The sequence below is a fragment of the Bos indicus x Bos taurus genome, chromosome 1, assembly GCF_003369695.1.
Source record: "Bos indicus x Bos taurus breed Angus x Brahman F1 hybrid chromosome 1, Bos_hybrid_MaternalHap_v2.0, whole genome shotgun sequence".
In the NCBI taxonomy this organism is placed as follows: domain Eukaryota; kingdom Metazoa; phylum Chordata; class Mammalia; order Artiodactyla; family Bovidae; genus Bos; species Bos indicus x Bos taurus.
This window is the reverse complement of record NC_040076.1, coordinates 68,278,866-68,302,094: the sequence shown is the minus strand read 5'-3', so window position 1 is coordinate 68,302,094 and position 23,229 is coordinate 68,278,866. Positions and strand designations below refer to the sequence as shown.

At 44.1% G+C, this 23,229-nt stretch overlaps 1 protein-coding gene across 23 annotated transcripts in view; it reads right to left on the bottom strand.

The window, feature by feature from the left end:
• The window catches only part of KALRN (kalirin RhoGEF kinase), a 692,612-nt gene that overhangs the window by 561,115 nt on the left and 108,268 nt on the right, over positions 1-23,229 (bottom strand). The gene's annotated exons all lie outside the window — the stretch shown is intronic.

Here is a 23,229-nt window from a genome sequence, read left to right as displayed (position 1 = left end):
TAAGTGTACAGCTTAGTGGCATTATATATCCACGTTGTTGTACAGCCAACACCTTTCAAATGGCATTAAGTATACTCACCTTGTATAGCCATCACCACCATCCACCTCCAGAACTTTTTCATCATCCCCAGTTGAAATCCGCATTACTTTTCACACAGTCTATGAGCCACCCCGGAACTTCAAAGGATGAAGCCCCTAACTACTATTCTATGCAGTCCTGGGGAGGACTCTAAGATACAGTATTATCTAGCATTTTAAGCTTCACAAAGTTCTTCCCCAATGCCCACACCAACCTCATTTGGCTCCTGTAAAAGGGAGGAGGCCAAGGCTCTGCGAGGGAGACAGACTTGCTCCAACAGACACCGACAACAGTGGAACCAGCTCGGCTTCCAGTGCACATCTCATGACACCTCATCACATCCAACGCTGAGAAGGAGGACGCGAGAAGGCCCTGCACTGGTGCCCAAGACTATCCTCCAAGGGCTGACCTATCCCTTGTCCCACCCTCTGCTTTGTGGGATTCTCACTGCTTTGGGCAGAGCGCCAGAGTTGCCTGGTAGCCCAGAAAAAGACGGCAGCTCTCTCACACAGCACTCACTGCAAAACAAACTTAGTTGCTGGCACTTTCTTTTTCCTTTCCATTTTCATTTCCATGAAAACAAACCCACTTCCCATCCGCTTCTTCACAAAATCGCCATAACATACTCCCTACCACGCTTCCCTCGGTGTTCTTCCCAGCAGACAGGAATAGAGGAGGTCTCTATTCCTAATCAAGATCACTGGTTTAGCCAGATTTCATCTGCATAAAAATAGGAGTGCCCAGGAGATCCTGCCTGGTGAGAGTTCTCCTTCCTGTACCTTGTAGGGGTGGCTCTGCCCATGACTTCCCATCAAGCTCAAGATGCCCCCAGTGCTTCTCAGGTCACCTCCGTTCAGGTGACCAGGAGCTTTCAAGAGGAGATTTGCCATTGTGTAGTTCTGGGCAGAATTGCATCACAAATGATAAGTACAGACTTCTTACCACAAACAGAACCACAACACCACAACATTGTCACAGTATTACACACATACACTAGCACCCAAGAATTTGATCCCCTGAATTTCTGCTGCATACACCCCAAGTGCATGCTGAACCCCACTGAATTCCTTTCTTAGGGCTGCCACGACAAATCACCACAAACCAGATGGCTTAACACAACAGAAATTTATGCTCTCAGAGTTCAACCCCAAAGTCCAAAATCAAGGTGGCAATGCCCGAAGGCTCCAGCCTTGGCTCTTCCTGACTTCTAATGGCTCCTGAGAATGCTTGTCATTTTGGGGCTTGTTGCTCCACCACTCATCTCTGTTCCTCCTTCACATGGCCCTCTTCTCCATGAATCCTCTGCTCTCCTTACAAGAACACTGAACATGGGATTTAGGATTCACCCTAATCCAGTATAACCCCATTTTACCTGAACTAATTATTATCTGCATAAGTCCTATTTCCAAATAAGCTCACATTCTGAGATTTTGGGTAGACATGAATTGTTAGACAGTGCTTATTCAACCCATGATACTCACCTCTAAGATATGTTCAATCCAGTGTCTCACTTTGTTTTCTTTGTTTTTGCCTTCTCCGTTTCAATCCTACTTGTGACTGACCACTGCCTTGTTGGAATCGTTTCCAAGACATCTGCTTCCATCCTCAAAACCCTATTCAAATCTCCAGACGGCACTTTAAATGGGTGCAGACCTCACCAGGTCAAGGAGGAGATGATACTAAGTTGCCCACAGAGGGTTCAATACTTCAAATATCCGTCTCTCCCCATTCATGCAAGAAGTTGTGTGCACTCAACTCACATTCAGCATTGCACTGGAGGTTACAGGTTTCCTGCCCTCAGGGAACTTAGTGCACAATACAAAAATGGGCAACTGCATGACCAGATGAGCAAAGCAAGCAAAAGGGTGAGGCAGTGAAGGAGGAAGAGGATATAAGCCATGCAGGAGCAAGGACACAGAGACAACCTGGGAAGAGGCAGGAAGACACCAACAAGTCCAGAATTTTCAGATCTCTTCAAGAGACTTAGAGATACCACGGGAAATTTTCATGCAAAGATGGGTACAATAAAGAACAGAAACCGTGTGGACCTAACAGAAGCAGAAGAGATTAAGAAGAGGTGGCAAGAATACACAGAAGAACTATACAAAAAAGATCTTAATGACCCAGATAACCATGGTGTGATCACTCACCTAGAGCCAGATATCCTGGAATGTGAAGTCAAGTGGGCCTTAGAAAGCATCACTACGAACAAAGCTAGAGGAGATGATGGAATTCCAGTTGAGCTATTTCAAATCCTAAATGATGCTGTGAAAGTGCTGCACTCAATATGCCAGCAAATTTGGAAAACTCAGCAGTGGCCACAGGACTGGAAAAGGTCAGTTTTCATTCCAGTCCCAAAGAAAGGCAATGTCAAAGAATATTCAAACTACCTCACAATTGCACTCATCTCACACGCTAGTAAAGTAATGCTCAAAATTCTCCAAGCCAGGCTTCAACAATACATGAACTGTGAACTTCCAGATGTTCAAGCTGGTTTTAGAAAAGGCAGAGGAAACAGAGATCAAATTGCCAACATCTGTTGGATCATAGAAAAAGCAAGAAAATTCCAGAAAAACATCTACTTCTGCTTTATTGACTATGCCAAAGCCTTTGACTGTGTGAATCACAACAAACTATGGAAAATTCTGAAAGAGATGGGCATACCAGACCACCTGACCTGCCTCTTGAGAAATCTCTTTGCAGGTCAAGAAGCAACAGAACCGGACATGGAACAACAAACTGGTTCCAAATTGGGAAAGGAGTATGGAGCTATTCCAAATCCTGAAAGATGATGCTGTCAAAGTGCTGCACTCAATATGCCAGCAAATTTGGAAAACTCAGCAGTGGCCACAGGACTGGAAAAGGTCAGTTTTCATTCCAATCCCAAAGAAAGGCAATGTCAAAGAATGCTCAAACTACCACACAATTGCACTCATCTCACACACACGCTAGTAAAGTAATGCTCAAAATTCTCCAAGCCAGGCTTCAGCAATATGTGAACTGTGAACTTCCTGATGGTCAAGCTGGTTTTAGAAAAGGCAGAGGAACCAGAGATCAAATTGCCAACATCCACTGGATCATAGAAAAAGCAATAGAGTTCCAGAAAAACATCTATTTCTGCTTTATTGACTCTGCCAAAGCCTTTGACTGTGTGGATCACAATCAACTGTGGAAAATTCTGAAAGAGATGGGAATACCAGACCACCTGACCTGCCTCTTGAGAAATTTGTATGCAGGTCAGGAAGCAACAGTTAGAACTGGACATGGAACAACAGACTGGTTCCAAATAGGAAAAGGAGTTCATCAAGGCTATATATTGTTACCCTGTTTATTTAACTTATATGCAGAGTACATCATGAGAAACGCTGGACTGGAAGAAACACAAGCTAGAATCAAGAATGCCGGGAGAAATATCAATAACCTCAGATATGCAGATGACACCACCCTTATGGCAGAAAGTGAAGAGGAACTCAAAAGCCTCTTGATGAAAGTGAAAGTGGAGAGTGAAAAAGTTGGCTTAAAGCTCAACATTCAGAAAACGAAGATCATGGCATCCAGTCCCACCACTTCATGGGAAATAGATGGGGAAACAGTGGAAACAGTGTCAGGCTTTATTTTTCTGGGCTCCAAAATCACTGCAGATGGTGACTGCAGCCATGAAATTAAGACGCTTACTCCTTGGAAGGAAAGTTATGACCAATCTAGATAGCATGTTCAAAAGCAGAGACATTACTTTGCCAACAAAGGCTCGTCTAGTCAAGGCTATGGTTTTTCCTGTGGTCATGTATGGATGTGAGAGTTGGACTGTGAAGAAGGCTGAGCGCCGAAGAATTGATGCTTTTGAAGTGTGGTGTTGGAGAAGACTCTTGAGAGTCCCTTGGACTGCAAGGAGATCCAAGCAGTCCATTCTGAAGGAGATCAGCCCTGGGATTTCTTTGGAAGGAATGATGCTAAAGCTGAAACTCCAGTACTTTGGCCACCTCATGCGAAGAGTTGACTCACTGGAAAAGACTCTGATGCTGGGAGGGATTGGGGCAGGAGGAGAAGGGGACGACAGAGGATGAGATGGCTGGATGGCATCACTGACTCGATGGACGTGAGTCTGAGTGAACTCCGGGAGTTGGTGATGGACAGGGAGACCTGGTGTGCTGTGATTCATGGGGTCGCAAAGAGTCGGACACGACTGAGCAACTGATCTGATCTGATCTGATGTCAAGGCTGTATATTGTCACCCTGCTTATTTAACTTATATGTAGAGTACATCATGCAAAATGCCAGGCTGGATGAAGCACAAGCTGGAATCAAGATTGCAGGGAGAAATATCATAACCTCAGATACACAGATGACACCATCCTTATGGCAAAAAATGAAGAGGAACTAAAAAGCCTCTTGATGAAAGTGAGAGAGGAAAGGGAAAAAGCTGGCTTAAAACTCAACATTCAAAAAACAAAGATCATAGCATCCGGTCCCATCACCTAATGACAAATAAATGGGGAAACAATGGAAAGTGACAAACTTTATATTCCTGTGCTCCAAAATCACTGCAGATGGTGACTGCAGTCACAAAATTAAAAGACGCTTGCCCTTTGGAAGAAAAGCTGTGACCAACCTAGGCAGCTTATTAAAAAGCAGAGACATTACTTTGCCAACAAAAGTCCCTCTAATCAGAGCTATGGTTTTTCCAGCAGTCATGTATGGATGTGAGAGTTGGACTATAAAGAAAGCTGAGCACCGAAGAATTGATGCTTTTGAACTGTGGTATTGGAGAAGACTCTTGAGAGTCTCTTGGACTGCAAGGAGATCAAACCAGTCCATCCTAAAGGAAATCAACCCTGAATATTCATTGGAAGAACTGATGCTGAAGCTGAAGCTCCAATACTTTGGCCACCTGATGCGAAGAACTGACTCATTGGAAAAGACCCTGATGCTGGGAAAGATTGAAGGCAGGAGGAGAAGGGGACAACAGAGGATAACATGGTTGGATGGCATCACCGATTCAATGGACATGAGTTTGAGCAAGCTCTGGAAGTTGATGATGGACAGGGAAGCCTGTTGTGCTACAGTCCATAGGGCTGCAAAGAGTTGGACACGACTGAGCGACTGAACTGAACTCAGAATTTTCAGGGGGCTGTAAGCAGATCCCATCTAGATGGGGTCTAGATGATGGCTCTGCTGAAAAGTGTAGGGTCATCAGTGTTAAGGTTGTAAACATATCTGTTTGTAGATGTGTACCTGATCCTGCAGGGCCTTGAGTCCAGGCCAAGAGGACCCATTAAGTTTTTCTAAGCAATTGGGAGGGCTGACTAAGTCATGTTCAGGGAAGCCAGATCTAGTTGGGTGTGCATGACAGACTAGGGGGGAGTCACGAGCTGGCAAGGAAACACTGGCTGGGAGCCCAGTTAAGAAGACAGGCTTGAGGGCCAGAGCTTTATTCCTCTGCTATCAGTGAAGACCCATTCACAGCCGAACCTTCCATTAGACTCTGCAGTCAATACAACCATCTGGACATGGTTGGGGGTGACGTGGGCATCCTGGCTGCCCTCCAGCCCTCCCTTCCCATTATTGTGATGAGTTACAGAGGGCACGTCAGGGAGAGTGTTCAATGAATTCCGGGAATGGAGATCCCCTTTGGACAAAATTCCCCAAAGAGGAGCTCAGGAGTACTTTGCAAATCAACACACGAATGCCTCTTATGGACAAGAGACTGTCCTGAGAGGAGAGCACCACAGTCTCAGTTCAGATCCAGCTTCTTCCCACTGCTGCATTTCCCCAGGACTGGCACTGGCGTCCAGGAGGTAATGAAGCAACGCCCAGCTCAGGCACCGCTTCCCACAAGAGGCAACCAGATGGGTGATTATCATCTCCTCCACGAGACTGGAAACTCCCCACCTCCCATAAGGCTCCATCTGGGTCCCTCTGGTCACGAGACATGAAGCCCAGGGGAGGCTATAAATACAACCCCCTCCCCCGCCCCACCTTCTCTATCCTCTTCATCTGTCCACAAATTTTACTTGGGACCTTAAGGGCCAGAGGGTGGTGTGGAGGTGACATGGATGGAGCAGGAGCAAGCCCAGAATGTAGGGGGACAGAACAGTCTCTGAAGTTCTCAAGGCACATCTCTGAGCTTGTCTTCTTGCCTAAGCCTTCCTGGAGAAATGCAGGCAGAAGGGAGCTCAAAGGAGCAGCAGGATGGCTCATCCCTTCGGTTTCCTTTCTCCTTAAGAAAAGTTTTGTGTACCATCACAGGAAGCCTTCACAGGCCCCACAGTCACAGCCACCCTTGCCCGGCTGGAAACCAGCCTGGAGCAAAAGGCCTCAGGAGAGAGCCCGGGGCAGGCACACCCACCACGGAAAAGGGGTGGGTGTGGAATTTCCTGAGTGCAGCTTAGGCAGAGGAGAGAAAAGGCACACTCTCCATGTCCACCTCCATTGGCCTGGAGGCTCAAGCTCCGCTAGTAGATGGGGCACAGGAAAGCTGTCCACGAGGAAAAGGACCCTCCTACAGCTTGTTTTCACTTTTTCAGCAATCAATCTAACTTCAAAGACATAACTTCCACCCCCTTTATTTCTGAAGGGAGATGCAAACGGGTGATCTGTTTGGACTAAAATTAAACTCCCTCTGTGTAGCTTCTCAATGGTATTCATTTATTGAATCTGACTCACACTTTTGATGTGGAAAGGTTTTATTAATATAACTACTTATCCCAGCCCACTCCCACTGGGATTCATGGCTCTTGCCCAACGTACATTTTGGCTAGTTCTGTTACCTTAAATTCTACCATGGGTTAATGTTTCATGACAAGCACATCCACAGTGAGAAATTCCTCGCTGTCTTTAGGTAACAATTATGAAGCAAAATTGGAAATGGTAAGCAGCCTTGTCTACCCTGGCAAAGACTCCCAGATTAGGGGTCTGGAGGCTCAGGGTCTTATCCTACAACTATCCATGAGATCCAGCCACTGCCTCTTCAGAGTCTTGGGTTTTTCATCTGTAGAATGAGACCACTGGCCTCACACAGTTCTCAGTTCTCTTCCAGCTCTGACTTCCTGTGATTGTAAAAGACATTTTAAAATATCTCCAGGGAGAGAAATCTCACAATATTATTTAGTCATGAGAAGATTGGACTAATGATATCTAATATCTCTGAGTTCTGAAAGTCTGTTATTCAATTATATACAATGGTTTTTAGATGTGCATAGTAAAACAAAAAACCAAAAGTTTAACAAACAGAACAGTCTTCTTTAAATGCCCATTTTAAAAGAACAGAAGTTAAAGAGCCTAAAATAAAATCTCTAGCCATTCTGTATACACACAGAGAAAAAAAGTGGATGAGATTAAAGCTATATAATATCTGGGGCAGCAAGACTTTGGTGACCATGACACTTGGCTGACTGAAATAAGACATAACAATTACCAAAGGGAAGTTATACCACAGTCCTAACTCCACGTCACCACTACATCTTTTGCCATTAGACACAAGTGGAATCCAAAATCCCAAAGTATGGACAGCACTATGCAAAAAAGATTAATTCTCTCTTAGCAAGGGCACTGCTCTCTCCCTCACTCCATGGCAGACCCTAGGGCAGTAGAACAGCGTCTCAAGATACTCAAGAACATGGGTAGGACAACTAGAGCTCCAGCAGGTACCAGTCTGGACAATACTATGAAAAATCTGACATCAGGTTGAAGTTACAGTCATCCTGGTTAACAGGCCATAGATGAGCTCAGGTCACAATAGAGGTACAAAGAGGGGGTACAATACAGGACAGACGAGTGGCACTCATTACCAAACACTTAGCTACGTCTGGTTACAGCAGGGAACAGTAACAGGCAAGAGTTTTGGTCAAGTGATCAAGGATCAGTAAGGTTTTGTTGCTGCTGCTGCTGCTAAGTCGCTTCAGTCGTGTCCGACTCTGTGTGACCCCACAGATGGCAGCCTACCAGGCTCTGCGTCCCTGGGATTCTCCAGGCAAGAACACTGGAGTGGGTTGCCATTTCCTTCTCCAGTGCATGAAAGTGAAAAGTGAAAGTGAAGTTGCTCAGTCGTGTCCAACTCAGCGACCCCATGGACTGAAGCCTACCAGGCTCCTCCATCCATGGGATTGTCCCGGCAAGAGTACTGGAATGGGCTGCCATTGCCTTCTTCGAAGGTTTTGTTAGGCCCTAAGTTTAGCCAAAAACTATCATTTAACACAGTCAGAAGTCATCTAAGCCCTCAAGGGCTAGGAATAGATTTTGAGTGCTGGCATATAGAAGATTCTCAACTGTATTTCTTGATCAAATGGAAACTTACGAAGAAGCTATTGCTCCACTGTTTGCTGAGCAATGTTTCCCATTGATGGCAGCTCAGGCTTCTCAGTCACCCAGGAGAGGAGAACAGGACTGAGGAGTAAGCTTAAAGATGCTTGGACCAGCTCCAAGATCCCTCGGAAGTAGAATTTCACTTCATCGACCAGCCTGTGTGTCACTTATGGAAAGGAGCTGTATTATCGGGATGCACTGATGATCTGACGGTGACTGATATCCTCCATAGATTGAGTTGGGTTGGGCTTTTGGAAAAGGGGTGCTCACTCACCTGAGGAAACACCCCTCAGCAGCACCTGAGACCCAGATGCCCCAAGATCTGAGAAAACTTGAAAGATTTCTGGTTACTTGAGGTAGTCAGACCCTCCACAGAGTCATCAAAATAAACAAGCAATTAGAGGCTTTGGGTACCTAATGCCTCAGCAGGACAATCGGACAGATGGGATGAACCTCAAGAATAAGAACCAGTTAACCCTATTTTGAGTGAAAGTATTCCCTTATTAAGAGAAGAACTGACAGATAAAGTAAGGAACATTGTCAGTTGAATATTGTGAGAAATTGTATTTAACTTGAAAATAAATATTGCATTCCTATCAAATCCATTTCTTATGGTGTATCTATCTTCTAACACAGAGGAAAATTAACTAATAAAATTGATTTTATTAGAATTATTTTATTTGGAGAAGTATATCTAAGTACAGTCTGTGAGTCAGTGGGTTTTATATCTGGGAACTTTCTAGACCTCTGATCTTGTCCTGGCCTCTCTTAGCCATCCATACCTGTGCCAATAATCTCACTAGCCACTTATCCAATAAAATCAAGCTCAAAGTAGTATCAATTACTTGATGGCACCTCCAAATTTTAATGCATGGAAACAGACCCACAAATATATATGTATCCCGTGATTCATGACAAAGGTAACACTACAGAGCTGTAGGGAAAGAACACTCTTTTCAACAAAAGACTAAGTCAACTGGATGGTAAAACAGGAAGAGAAAAAAGAATCTTTCCCTCACTAGACACAAAGAGCACTTCCTTTCTGTGTAAGCACTTCAACTTTTGTGAAAACACTTCCTTTTACATCTAAATGTGAAAAGTAAAATAATAAAGCTTTCAGTTAAAAAAAAAAAATTGGGGTAGACAAAGATTTCTTAAACAGGACACAAAGAGCATTAACATTAAAAGAAAAAGCTTGGACTACATTAAAATACATATTTTATCAAAATACACCATAAAGAGCATGAAGAGCCAAGCTATAGACTGGAAGAAGATATTCACAATGCATATATTCCACAAAGAACTCATATCCAGAACATACAAAGAACTCCTACAACTCAATAAGAAAAAGGAGATCATTCCATAGCAAAGGCTAAGCAAAACAAGTGAAGATTCACTTTACAAAAGAGGGCATCCAAATGGCCAATAAACATATACAAACGTTCTTGACCTCATTCATTATCAGGGAAACACAAAGTCAAACAAAAAGCAAAGCCACAATGAGGCACTATCACATACCTACCAGAAGAACTTAAACAGAAAAGACAAATAACACCGAGTATTAGCCAAGATGTTGAGTGACTGCAAGTCTCCTACCTCCTGATGGAGATGTGAATTGTTATAACTCTTTAGGAAACTATTTGGCAGTACTTACTACAGCTAAACATAATCATCTTCTAGAGCTTAGTAACTACTCTCCCTGGTATATACTCCACAGTACTGGGAACATACACTCTTCAACAACAGCTTTATTCATCATAGCCCCAAACTGGAAACAACTCATATTCCTTATACAGTAAAATAAACAATTTTTGGTGCTTATAGACTATTATATCACAATGAAAGTGACATACTTGCTACACACAGCATGAATTAATCTCTCACATATAATGTTGAGCAAAAGAGGACATATACAAAATAGTACATACTTTAAGATTTCATTTATATAAAGTGTCAAAACAGACAAACTAATCTATGGTGCTAGAAGTTACCCTGGATAGTGCCCTTGAGAGGAGAGACTAGTGAAGGAAAGGGGATACTTGGGGGCCAGTGTTCTGGGTGCTTGTAATGTTCGGATTCTTGATCTGTACCCTGCTTTCTCAGGTATGCTCACTGGGAAAAATTCATTGAGCTGTATGCTTAGGATTTGTACACGTTTTCTTTTATATTTCAATAAAAAGTTAATAATGAGAAAACACAAACACAAAATAAATTTAAGGCATAAAGTCTATGGGGGGGGGACATAAAAATCTACCTTCCAATCCAAACCTATTAAATGACAGCAAAATTGACAGCTTCTGTTTAGATTATTCTGTTCTCAAATGAAAATTTGACTTTATTTAAGATATAGGCCCCACTTTTCAAAAAAAATTGGAAACCACCATCTTATTGAACGAACACACATTAGAGAGTTTTCAGTCTTCATCAGAAACTTTTAGGACATCAAAATTGTTAAACTTTGCTTGGTTTACTTTTACTTTTTTTCCTATGTTTATATTGTTGTTGTTTAGTCGCTAAGTCATGTCCAGCTCTTTTGCAACCCCGGGATTGTAAGCCCAGCAGGCAAGAATACTGGAGTGGGTTGCCATTTTCTTCTCCACACCATCTCCCCAACCCAGAGATTTAACCCATATCTCCTGCCTAGCAGGCAGATTCTTTACTACTGAGCCACCAGGGAAGTTCTCCATGTTAATATGTGGGTTTTTAAAAATATAATTTCTCTTGGGTAATATTTTCTAATGAAGATTAGCCACCCTAGTACTCATTATAGCCAGCAAGCAAATTAACCTGAACAGAGCACAATCTACCCAATCCGAATCTGGGGAAGGTCAGCCAGTGATCATTATTCATATCTAACAGCTTCACACTCATTGGACAGGGAAGACTGGGAGCAATTATCTCAATAATCCAAGGCAGGAAACACAACCACACTATTCAGGAAAAAGAGTGGGCCACAGGGATCAAAGTTGCTCCAGTGAAATGGAGCCTGGCTAGCCAGAAAGAGCTCATGTTTCCCAAGCGCAGGCTTCCACCCTTTCTGGAGGAAAGCTTTTCCAGGAGATGGGAACATTCTCTTCCACCCCTTAGACCAACATTTGTACAATGCCTATGGTTTACAAAGTTGCCCAGATACTACTATCATCTGAGTCTTATGCTCACCCTAAAGTAAGATTATTACTACCTCCTTTTTGCTGATGAAAGAACTGAGGCTCAGCAAGCTAAAAAAAAAAAAAAAAGAAAGTCGCTAAGTCATGTCTGACTCTTTGAGACCCCATGGACTGTAGCCTACCAGGCTCCTCCATCCATGGGATTTTTCAGGCAAGAGTACTGAAGTGGGTTGCCATAAGGTCCTCCTTAAAGCTGCAGGACTAGAAAGTCACACAGCAAGGACAAGGCACATTCAAGCACAATGCGGTCTCCTCTACCATGAGGTCTTCTGACTTCTCTCCAATCTTGCTTGTGAGAATGAGAACATAATTCCAAGACTTGAAAAAAATAAATCTAGGGCTCTTAGACATCAGGCAGCAGGCAAGCTGGAAACTGTGCCCCAGCCCAAGGATGGTGTTCATACCTTCACGATCATACTTCCTGGAGGCACTGGGAAGTGGGGGAGAGGACTGGGGCAATTTGCTGTCGAGTGTAGCAATGGTCTGAATGCCCTAGTCCAACTCCACTGCAGAAAGATCATCAGCAACAACGAAACATGCTTCATGAAACATCAGGTAGGTCTTCTTGCAGATGGAACTGACACATGGCTTTGAAATACATACCATATAGTTCTGAAATCCATTCACAAACATGGTAAGGTTGATTTCGCTAGAGATGACATGTCCCCAGTACTAAACAGCATAAAGAGCACTGGCTTTGGAGTCCAACAGACCTGGCTTTGAATCCCAACTCTACTTTGTGAAGACACATCTAGTGAACAAGTTACTCTTCTCAGCTTCAGTTTCCTTGGCCATAAGAAAACAATAATATCTGTTCAGAATCACTGTGAAAATTGATGAAACAACATATGTAAAGTTCCTTTCCCTGATTCCTACTTTAAAAAATCTTTTCCTGCTTCCTACTTTAAAAAATAAATAGATGGTAATAAGATTAGTTTTCTTTGTGTGAGTTTTTAAAACATATGATAAGTTTGCGTCTTCCTTGGCAGCTAAAATGAAATAAAAACATAAATCATTTATTTTTTAAATTAAATTTATTTATTTTAATTAGAGGCTAATTACTTTACAATATTGTATTGGTTTTGCCATACATCAACATGAATCCGCCACGGGTGTACACGTGTTCCCAATCCTGAACCCCCCTCCCACCTCCCTCCCCAAACCATCCCTCTGGGTCATCCCAGTGCACCAGCCCCAAGCATCCTGTATCCTGCATCAAACCTGGACTGACGATTCGTTTCTTATATGATATTATACATGTTTCAATGCCATTCTTCCAAATCATCCCCCGCCCCTCCCTCTCCCACAGAGTCCAAAAGACTGTTCTATACATCTGTGTCTCTTTTGCTGTCTCCCATACAGGGTTATCGTTACCATCTTTCTAAATTCCATATATATGCGTTAGTATACTGTATTGGTGTTTTTCTTTCTGGCTTACTTTACTCTGTATAATCGGCTCCAGTTTCATCCACCTCGTTAGAACTGATTCAAATGTATTCTTTTTAATGGCTGAGTAATATTCCATTGTGTATATGCACCACAGCTTTCTTATCCATTCATCTGCTGATGGACATCTAGGCTGCTTCCATGTCCTGGCTATTATAAACAGTGCTGCGATGAACACTGGGGTACATGTGTCTCTTTCAATTCTGGTTTCCTCAGTGTGTATGCCCAGCAGTGGGATTGCTAGGTCATATGGCAGTTCTATTTCCAGGAAATAAAAACATAAATCATTTAAAATATACCTTATAGGATAATCATATATGAATATATAATCACCTTCTCAGATGGCCTAATTTAAGAACCTTGACTTATTTTTTTTTTCCACCTGGAAGTAATCTGATTAACTCAGTGCCTGCTTCATTTCCTGGAATAGAAATTGCAATAATCTTCTCCTTAATTTCAACAAATGATTAACATGACCAAAACATGTGAGCTGTAGTCAGAATCCAGCTCCTACAATTTCATCTAGAACTGGAGTTACCAAATGCTGCCTGAAAGAAAGATGAATATCTGATTGTCTGGTTAACTCCAGATGTTGTCTTAGGCATATTCCACAGGTTACCCAAAGAAGCAGAAATAAAGGGTCTTATATTTAGCTGCCTATGACTTTCCTTTTAAAAAGAAAAAAAAAAAAATCAAAATCTATAGGTGTTCTTCCATGAGAATGTTTTGCTTTCACCTCAACCCCCATGAATACCCTCAACCCATAAACTGGTCTGCCTTCTCAACTGTTCTATTTCTGCCCATGCCTGCACATTCTTAAAACCTTAGAAACAAGGAACTAGAAAGATTTCCGTTAAAGCCATTCAGCCTAATATCAAAAAAACGCAGGAATCATTTCTTCTGCATCCCTGACAATCTGCTATTAGCAAAGTACTTCCAGTGTAGGGGAGACAGCTACATACTTCTCTGCTGCACCGTTTCCATTCTTGGTTAAATTCTTCTATAAATCCAGCTGGGATGTTTCCCCTTTAGTTCTTCCCCCATTCACTAGTCCTAGCTCTGCTCTCATGAACAATGGGGGACATAGATAAATCTCACCAGTCCTCCTTATCAGAGGCTCAGCAATATGGAAGGCAGTCATTATGTTTATATATACATTTTCTGCTCTGAATCAAACACTCAATTCAAATAACACTTGTTGAGGGTCAACTACGTGCCTTATATTGCTTTAGGGGCTAAGGCAGGAGAGCTACATAACACATGGCACCTATACGTGAGACGCTGACACCAGTCCCTAGGAACAATCTGGATGTGACCTGTGCTTCCAGACCACCCACCCTCTCCAGGTACACTGTGGCTTGGTGATGCCTCTCTGAAAGCATGGTACTTTGGGGTATTTACCCAAAGAAGTTGAAAAGTTATGTCCACACAAAAACCTGTATACAGATGTTTATAGCAGGTTTATTCTTAACTGCCAAAACTTGGAAGCAACCAAGATGTCCTTCAATAGGTCAATGGATAAACTGTGGTGTATCCAGACAATGGAATATTATTATTCAGGGCTAAAAACAAATGAGCTATCAAGCCACGAAAAGACATGGAGGAACCTTAAATGCCCTTTACTAAGTGAAAGAAGCCAACCTGAAAGGCTATATACCGTATGGTTCCTACTACATGACATTCTGGCAAAACTATGGAGACAGTATAAAGATCAGTGGATGCCAAGGGGGAGAAGAAGGGAGGGATGTATAGGCAGAGCACATGGGATTTTTAGGGCAGTAAAACTTCCTATGTATGCACCTATAATAGTAGACACATTATATTTTGTCTTAACCCATAGAATATACAACACCAAGAGTGAACCTTCATGTAAAATGTGGACTTTGGGTGATTATGACACGTCAGTGTGGGTTCATCAATTGTCACAAATGTACCGCTCTACTGGGGGATGCTGACAATGGGGGAGGGTAAGCATGTCTGGGGGCAGGGTGTAAAAGTGGGAAATCTCTGTATCTTCCTCTCAATTTTTCTGTGAACTGAAATTGCTCTTAAAAAACAAGTCTTTTTAATGGAGAAGGAAACAGCAATCCACTCGTCTTCTTGTCTGGAGAATGCCATAGACAGAGGAGCCTGGCGAGCTACAATACATGGGGTCGCAAAGAGTCAGACACAACTGAGCGACTAACACTTTCACTTTAACAATGGGCACCTAAACCTCTCCAAGCCTCAATCTCTTCATCCTTAAAAAAAGTTAATAGAAAATAGATGGGTAGGTCTGTATGGCAAGGTCGATTTCCTGGTTTTGATATGGTACTATAGCTGTGTGAGATGTTGACGGTAGGGGGTGCTGGGTGGAGGGTACAAGGACCTCCCTGTATGTTTCTTTGCAACTTCCTGTGAATCTACAATTATTTCAAAATTAAAAGTTTAAAAATAAATGGGTAGATGGGATGACACTGGCAAAAGCTGCTGATAAGACAGTTCAGTTCAGTCAGTCACTCAGTCGTGTCCGACTCTTTAAGACAGTTCAGAGTCTAATAAAAAGTCCAAACCAGGGTGGGTCCATCTACTGAAATATCTCTGGAAGTGAGCACCAAGGACTGTCAGATCAGCATCCACACCCTGCCTCTCACTAGGAGGTAAGGCATCTTTCTGGAATGGCAACCCTGAGCCCTGTGTTCTGAAACTACAGGGCCTTCTCCTCATTCCCATTCTGGAACAACTGGATGGGCAGAGTCTGTGTCCTGTGCTCTGTGTCACCTGGACGGACTCCGTGAAGAAGGGGAGGGGGTCATGAGCCATCAGGTCCCAGAGTCCAACATGCTTTAACAGGCAGGCCTGCCACTCACCAGCTATGGTGGCCTCTTCCAGACTCCACAAGATAGGGATGGAGACAAGCATGTTATCACACAGGTTGTGAGAGGAGTCAATGAAAGAATTCACACCAAGCACATATAAAGCTCCAGTAGCTACTAGAAACTCAATAAATGTTCATGGTCTTAAGAGCCTCCTGCATGAGTAAGGTCTAGGTTTTCAGGACACACTCTTACTCCCTTTTCAACATCAGACAGAACACGCGTCCTTCCCCACTTGGTACCTTTCAGCTTGCCATGACGTCTCACATTTCCCACTACTCTAACCAGAGCTTAAACCATCTGCAGTAAAGGACCAGTTTAGCTTGTTTGGCTCATTTTTTTTAATCCAATCTGTCATAGACTGGTACTTTGATAAAATACAGTGAAAATGAATTACTCGAGAAAGGCAAATTAAAAACAAAATATAAGGCCTCGGTCTTTTTTTTTCTTTAAATTTTTACATTCAACAGACAAAATTGCCCTGGCAAATTGCTATACAAGTTTCTAAATGCTTCCTTTCGATTTCTGTACTTCTCATTACTGACTGCTAACAGCTGGCAGAGCTGAGCCGTGGCTTGCACTTTCAGTCATGCCTCTTTTGTACCTTTTCCTCCAAGTTCCTAATAATCTTATAGTCATAAAATACAACTGGGTAGTTTAAAATCTCTATTTTTTATATTAATATTAATTTTCCCAAGACAGCATATTTTTTTTTAGTGCCACAGTCACATCCATGGTGCCTAGCATGGGGCTGGTGCCTCATAGGGGCTCAAATCCTTGCTAATACTCCAAATATTAAACCGGCATATTACTTTTACTTTTTCACAAAGTGCGTTTGTGAAAACCTGCCCAATGAACACATCCTATCTTTGTAGCATCCCTATTATTTGCCTGCCTTCCATCTATTTGTGTTTGTCTTTTTCACCACCTGCTTCATCTCCATTTAACTGAAACACACCAGATATAGTCACTGTTTCTCTTCCACTGAGGGACAAGACAGGACAAATCACTGAAAATCCCATTCATCAGAAAAGCTGGCTCTGGTTCACCAGATAAACATTCAAGGAAATGGAGTGCTTATATTAACACACTTCCAGGAGATACTGTTATTCCGTCTACTGCTGGGCCTGTGATAGCCGCTCGATAAACTTTTATGTGAACTAGCCATGGAGCACTGGCTACATCTCAGGGACTACAACACACATCTTTATCTTGGGTAGAGAGACCAACAGTGGTGATGAGTGCTGTTACAGGAAGGAGCCTCAGGCCATTTAGACCAGTGCTTTTCTACCCTGGCCACATAACAGAATCACCTGTGGAACTCTCCAAAATCATACTCATGCCCGTCCCACAGACCCAGAGATTTTTTAAGGTAATTATTCTTGGATAAAATGTGGACATCAGTATTCTTCAGGTTCCATCACTAATTCCAGTGTGCAGCTAAGATGAAAAGCCACTAATTTGGCATACCCTCCCACCCATACTGGTACTTAGCAGGTGTTCCTTAGATGTTTGTTGAGTGGATGAATGACCCATTCAATGAGTGTGGCAAATGTGGAGATGGTCTTGACTCCTGTCTCCTCACACCCTTCACTTTCAGTGTGCATCTCCTCTCAAGGTCCAGCCTTAAACTCTAGCCAGAAACACCCCCTTTCCATCCTCTTCCTGGTGGCAGGAGGGCTTGTTTCTCCCAGGGATTACTGTCCCTAAAAAAGCACTAACTTAGCTCATCCTCACCTTTGTCAAGCAGGAAAGTCCAGGACTTTCTACACATCCAGAAGGCCCCCACAAACAGCTCTGGCCCCACTCACACAGGATAGGAACATGTTATCTCATATATCTTGTGTTTATTTAATGCTTGTTCCCTGACTGTTTTTCTGGCGGTCCATGGGACCATGATGCTATCTCAGACTCCAGACCCCAGAGGACAGAGGCCTGAGAACACTTAGTACCAAGTGACTGATTCGTGAAAGTCTAGTAAATGGACACTGTTGTGCTCCTGAGGCAGGGCCAGAAGGCAGGAAATAGGCAGTGTGAGAGGTGAAGAGGGGCGGGGAGTGAGGCAACATGTTGGCCTGGAGGGGAGATGAGATGCTGGTGCCCGCTGTGGGCAGGCATGGGGACACATGGATCAGGAAGTGTCTGCAAACCCATCCAAGGGCCAGGGAAGAGCTTCACTGAGTTCTGAGTCCTCTGCTGAGAAGTGTGCCTGCAGCTGCCCTGGCTTCTGACCTCAGGCTGATCCCCTGGCAGCTGCTGCTGCTATTCTTAGTCCAACAACAGCCCCACCCCAGCCTCCTCTTCAAACCTCTTTCCATGACCCCAAAGGAGCCGCTGAACTTTCAATCTCCCTCTGGACCCTGAACCTTCCTGTCCTTGACTATGGGGACGTTTGGAAGGAGATGAACACAGGGTAGCTAAAAGACAGTTGTGAAATCCAATACATATTTTTTAATATAGAAAGGAAGAAAACAAAAGAAATACATTAGGTCCTTCCTCTTACCCCCCACCAAAACAGACATTCCCTGGGTCTCCCCTTCCTTGCCCATCCACATATTGATGACATCTCACTACTAGTAATGGGCATTTTCTGGTATGTTTCTATCTCCCCACTAAACAGGGAAAAGGTAACTCACACTATTTGGGCACCCCTGTTTCCTGGCACTCTGCTGGCCTTTCCAGGTAGTGCTAGTGGTAAAGAACCCACCTTGCCAATGCAGGAGACATGAGACGTGGGTTTGATCCCTGGGTCAGGAAGATTCCCCTGGAGGAGGGCATAGCAACCCACTCCCATATTCTTGCCTGGAGAATCCCATGGACAGAGGAGCCTGGTGGGCTGCAGTCCATAGGGTCGCAACGAGTCAGACACCACTGAAGCGATTTAGCACACATGCTGGTCTCTGCTTTTTCTCATACAATTCTTCTAATCCATGAGCTATGTTAAGAGACCCACCAAGGGTCACAGAGTTTGCAGTTGGCACAGCTGGGATTCAAACCTGGTACTTTGTGACTTCAAAGCTGACAGAGCATCATCTTCTCCTGAATGCAAGTACCATACTTCTGTCACCAAAAAGAATAATCTTCCCTCAGCCCTAACGCAGCTTCTCAAGGCAAGAATCATGAAGCCCCATTAGACTGGTTCCTCCCACTGGGCTCTATAAACCCTGTGGGCTGACTGAACCATCCGCTTCCAGAAAACACAGAGAGGAAAACATATTTGCCATCCACATGCCAGTGAGAAACGAAGAGATATGTGGCTTCTCTTGTTACATCAGATTTTTAGGAGGCTGAAGAAAGGGAGGAGGGAAGCACCCAGCCAACAGAGAGGAATCATTGACCACCCCAGGATCCATAATAACATTTCTGAGTCCCAGAAACCTCATAACTGTAGGGATTATGAGAAAGTGATTCATTTATTCACCATCCAGTAGATACTTCCTGAGCACCTACTATGTGCCAACATTGTACTAGGTGCTGGGAGAAGAGGTGAAAAAGCCATCAGCCTCTGTCCTCATAAAGCTAGCAGCTATTGGAGGACATTTGTGGGGTAATGGCATCTCCTGACACACTACCATAAATTTAGAGCTGAGGCACTTTTAAGGGAGTAGGAGGAGGAGGAGGAGTTAAGGAACCCAAACTCGTTGCTATGCAACCGTGATGATTATTCTTAGCCAGGGCAGGCAGCACAGCAGCACCGCTCAGGGCGTGGGTGGGGGAGATGGGAGCGGGGAGGGCGGGGGGTGTGGCGGGGAAGCTGAAAGAGTGGGAGTGGGCCCTCTCCAAGGGCACAAGTGGACACTGAACAGAATCACACTCGCCAGAGGCAGACAGAATATGGTGGGGACAGCCCCCGAAACCACAGAGAGGACCTCCTGCCCGGCTACGAAAATCCTTGTTCTTGGGCCTGAAATTAACCTTCTGTTACTATAATCACATCTGTACTGAATACCAAAAAGGGACAAAGAACAGCACAAATGCTGGCATGTTTCTTGCCCGGGGGAACACGCAGTCCACCAGGGCAGTGAGATCCATAGGCACAGAAACAGTCCATCCACAAGTATTTATTAAGCTTCTCCTCCATGTGCATTCTGCACTGCACAGGATGCTGTGGGGGCGGAGGCAGCCCGGGGGCTGAGGGAGGGCACAGATCGTGTTGGCTGCACAGAGGCCAGCACCATGCTGACCGACACTGCTGGGTCATGGCTCTGAGTGCTAGACCTGGCTCAGTCGCCATGGGCTCCAGGCAGCCTGGGGCTAGTTGTTAGACGTCTCTGAGCCTCAGTCTCCTGATCTTTAAAACAAGACTTACACTAAGCAATCCTTCCAGTTCTGACAAGTCTTTGCCATTATAAACACTACAGGATTTCAGGGGAAGCACAACGGGGTACGTAATAAAATACTCAGGAGCTACGTGGAAGAGGGAAGATTTGAAGATGGGGTGGAGAGGTGGGAGACCGATGTTTACTGAGGGCCTATTATGTACCTTTACCTAAGGATGAAGGATTTTCAGAGTTGAAAAAGCCAAGCCTCAGGAAGGTTGAGTAACATGCTCAAAGCTACATAGCCAGTAAGTAGCAGATCCAAGATTCAAACCCAGATCCACCTGGTTCCACAGCCAATACACTTGCCACGGGTTCCCACTGCTTCTCTAAGACGGTAGGACACGGATAGGAATGGGGGTGTGGGTAAGCAGCATGGACAAAGACACTGGCAGCTCGAAAGCCTCCAGGATTAACAAGGGAAGACTCCTGGGGGCTGTGTGGGGAAGGAGGGTGTGGTGAGCAGAAAGAATGAGAACTGGGCAGTTCTCACTCACAACACTGTGCTTTGTTGTGCTTAGTCGCTCAGTCGTGTCCAACTCTTTGCGACCCCATGGACTGCAGCCTGCCAGACTCCTCTATCCATGAGGATTCTCTAGGCAAGAATACTGGAGTGGGTTGCTATGCCCTCCTCCAGGGGATCTTCCCAACCCAGGGATAGAACCCAGGTCTCCCACACTGCAGGTTAATTAATTCTTTACTGTCTAAGCCCTAGCATTGTGCTAAATCCGAATAAAAAGAAAATGTTATATAAAACAGTCTTTACCCTAAATTGGGACTTCCCTGGTAGCTCAGACAGTGAAGAATCTGCCTGCAATGCAGGAGACTCAGGTTCGATCCCTGGGTTGGGAAGGTCCCCTGGAGAAGGAAATGGCAACCCACTCCAGTATTCTTGCCTGAAGAATTCCAAAGACAGAGGAGCCTGGCAGGTTGTATAGGGTCAGACACAACTGAGCAACTAATACTTTCACTTGCACTTTTCGTCCTAAATTAATGTGCAACCAAGGAGATAAAATGTGAAAACCAACAATTAGAGAAATACTCCAAAAAAAGTCCCAAAGAAGGTGTTCAAAAGTACAGTATATCATAGCACAGTGTAAGTGGGGGGGACTGCTGCTTCTGATTTGGGTGACCATAGATCTGTGGAGGAAGGGGAGTGGATATGAGCCTTAGAGGATTCCATGGGGCACGGTTGGGGGAAGGGGAGAGAGGTAAGGACATTTGGGACAGGAAAAATCTCATCCTGGGGAGAAAAGTGCAGAAATATGCTCTCTCTGCTTAGAAGACAGAGCTGGTAGGAAACAGCTGGCTTGAGAGAGACTAGAGCACTTTGGCTGATGGAGTGAAGAGTCTGATCCTTAACTAGAAGGCTGTGAGAAGTCACTGAGCACACTTGAACAGGGGAAAGACAGGCTGCAGAGGGATTGATGTAAAAGGCAACCAGCAGCACTTAGAGAGCCAGGCTGGGCTGAGCAGGGTCTGAACAAGGGGGTCACCTAGGGATTGGCAGGGAGGACAATGTCCTCAGTGTTTCAAGATGAATAGGAAAGTCCTGGTGAATGGGGTGCAGGAGACGCTGGGAATGAGAGTCAACCTGAGCTTCAAGAAAATGATAGGGTCATGTTCAAAATCAGAAGCCTAGCAAAAAGTAAAATTTGGGGGGAGGATGGTGATGAAGTTGATTAGTTTCATTTTAGACATTCTGTCTAAGGTTCCTTTGGGATATCCAAAATCATGAATCAAAACTCAGGGAAAGAAAAGCTTAGGCTGGGGGAGGGAAGGTGGGCTCATCCATTGTCCAGGGTGAGAGGAGACCACCCTTGCTCCTGAAGCCCCCAGGAAAGGCAGGACAGCTGCTCTGTGAGTTAGAACTATATGTCCTGATAAGAGAAATCACAGGAGAACGGAAACAAAATCTCTGAGCCAACCCATAATTATTCCCATCAATAGACATAGTGAGGCTCTCTGTCAGGGTCAGGCCCAGAAGAATGGAATCCGCTTCCCTCTTCAAGCTGTAATCCCTTCTGGGCTCTTGGGAGAGACTGTCAGCATTTGTCAGGGACAGGGACTACAGAGGACCACACCCAGCATCTCAGTATGGATACAAGGAATAAGATTTTGGAGTAAAGAGTTCTGGGTAAGAATCACGACAGCTCTATCTTGAGTGTGGGCAAGTTCCCCAACTTCTGTGAAGAATATAAAAGACAAGCTTCAAGTACCTGACATAGTGCAGGACGTACATACAGTGTCAGTTAAATGTTAGCTCCCTCCAACCCCACCCCAGAGCAGGCCTTTCTGTTACTGATCAGTTCTTATTGATTCAGTTTTTTTCATTAATATCTACTCAGAAGACCTAGTTATACTCTCTGGGATAACACACAAAAAAGTCAGTTTCCCCTTCGACCTGTCAAATGATATGTTTCCTCTGAAGCTGGATTTGACACATCTTGAACTGAATTTCATCCTCAGGATAAGGTCTGACAGATACAGAGCAGACAGAGGGTATAACTGTTCTATAAATGCAGCCCAAAGGCCCCAAAATATCATCTCTGCCTGACTGTTAAGGACATATGAAATTCTACCATTAGATTTATTTCTTTAGCCTAACTTTCTTCTTTTAAATAACAAATTCTCCCATGAGGAATACATTGAATTGTTGTTGTTTAGTTAAGTCCTGTCCAACTCTTTCTGACCCCATAGATTGTATAGCATGCCAGGTTCCCCTGTCCTTTACTATCTCCGAGTTTGCTCAAATTCGTATCCATTGAGTTGGTGATGCTATCTGGCCACCTCATCCTCTGTCGTCCCCTTCTCCTTTTGCCTTCAATCTGTCCCAGCATCAGAGTGTTTTCCAGTGAGACAGCTCTTCACATTAGGTGGCCAAAGTATTGGACCTTCAGCTTCCGCATCAGTCCTTCCAATATTCAGGGTTAATTTCTTTTAGGATTGACTGGTTTAATCTCTTTGCTGTCCAAGGGGCTCTCAAGAGTCTTCTCTGGCACCACAATTCAAAAGCATCAATTCTTCAGCACTCAGCCTTCTTTATGATCCAACTCACGTCT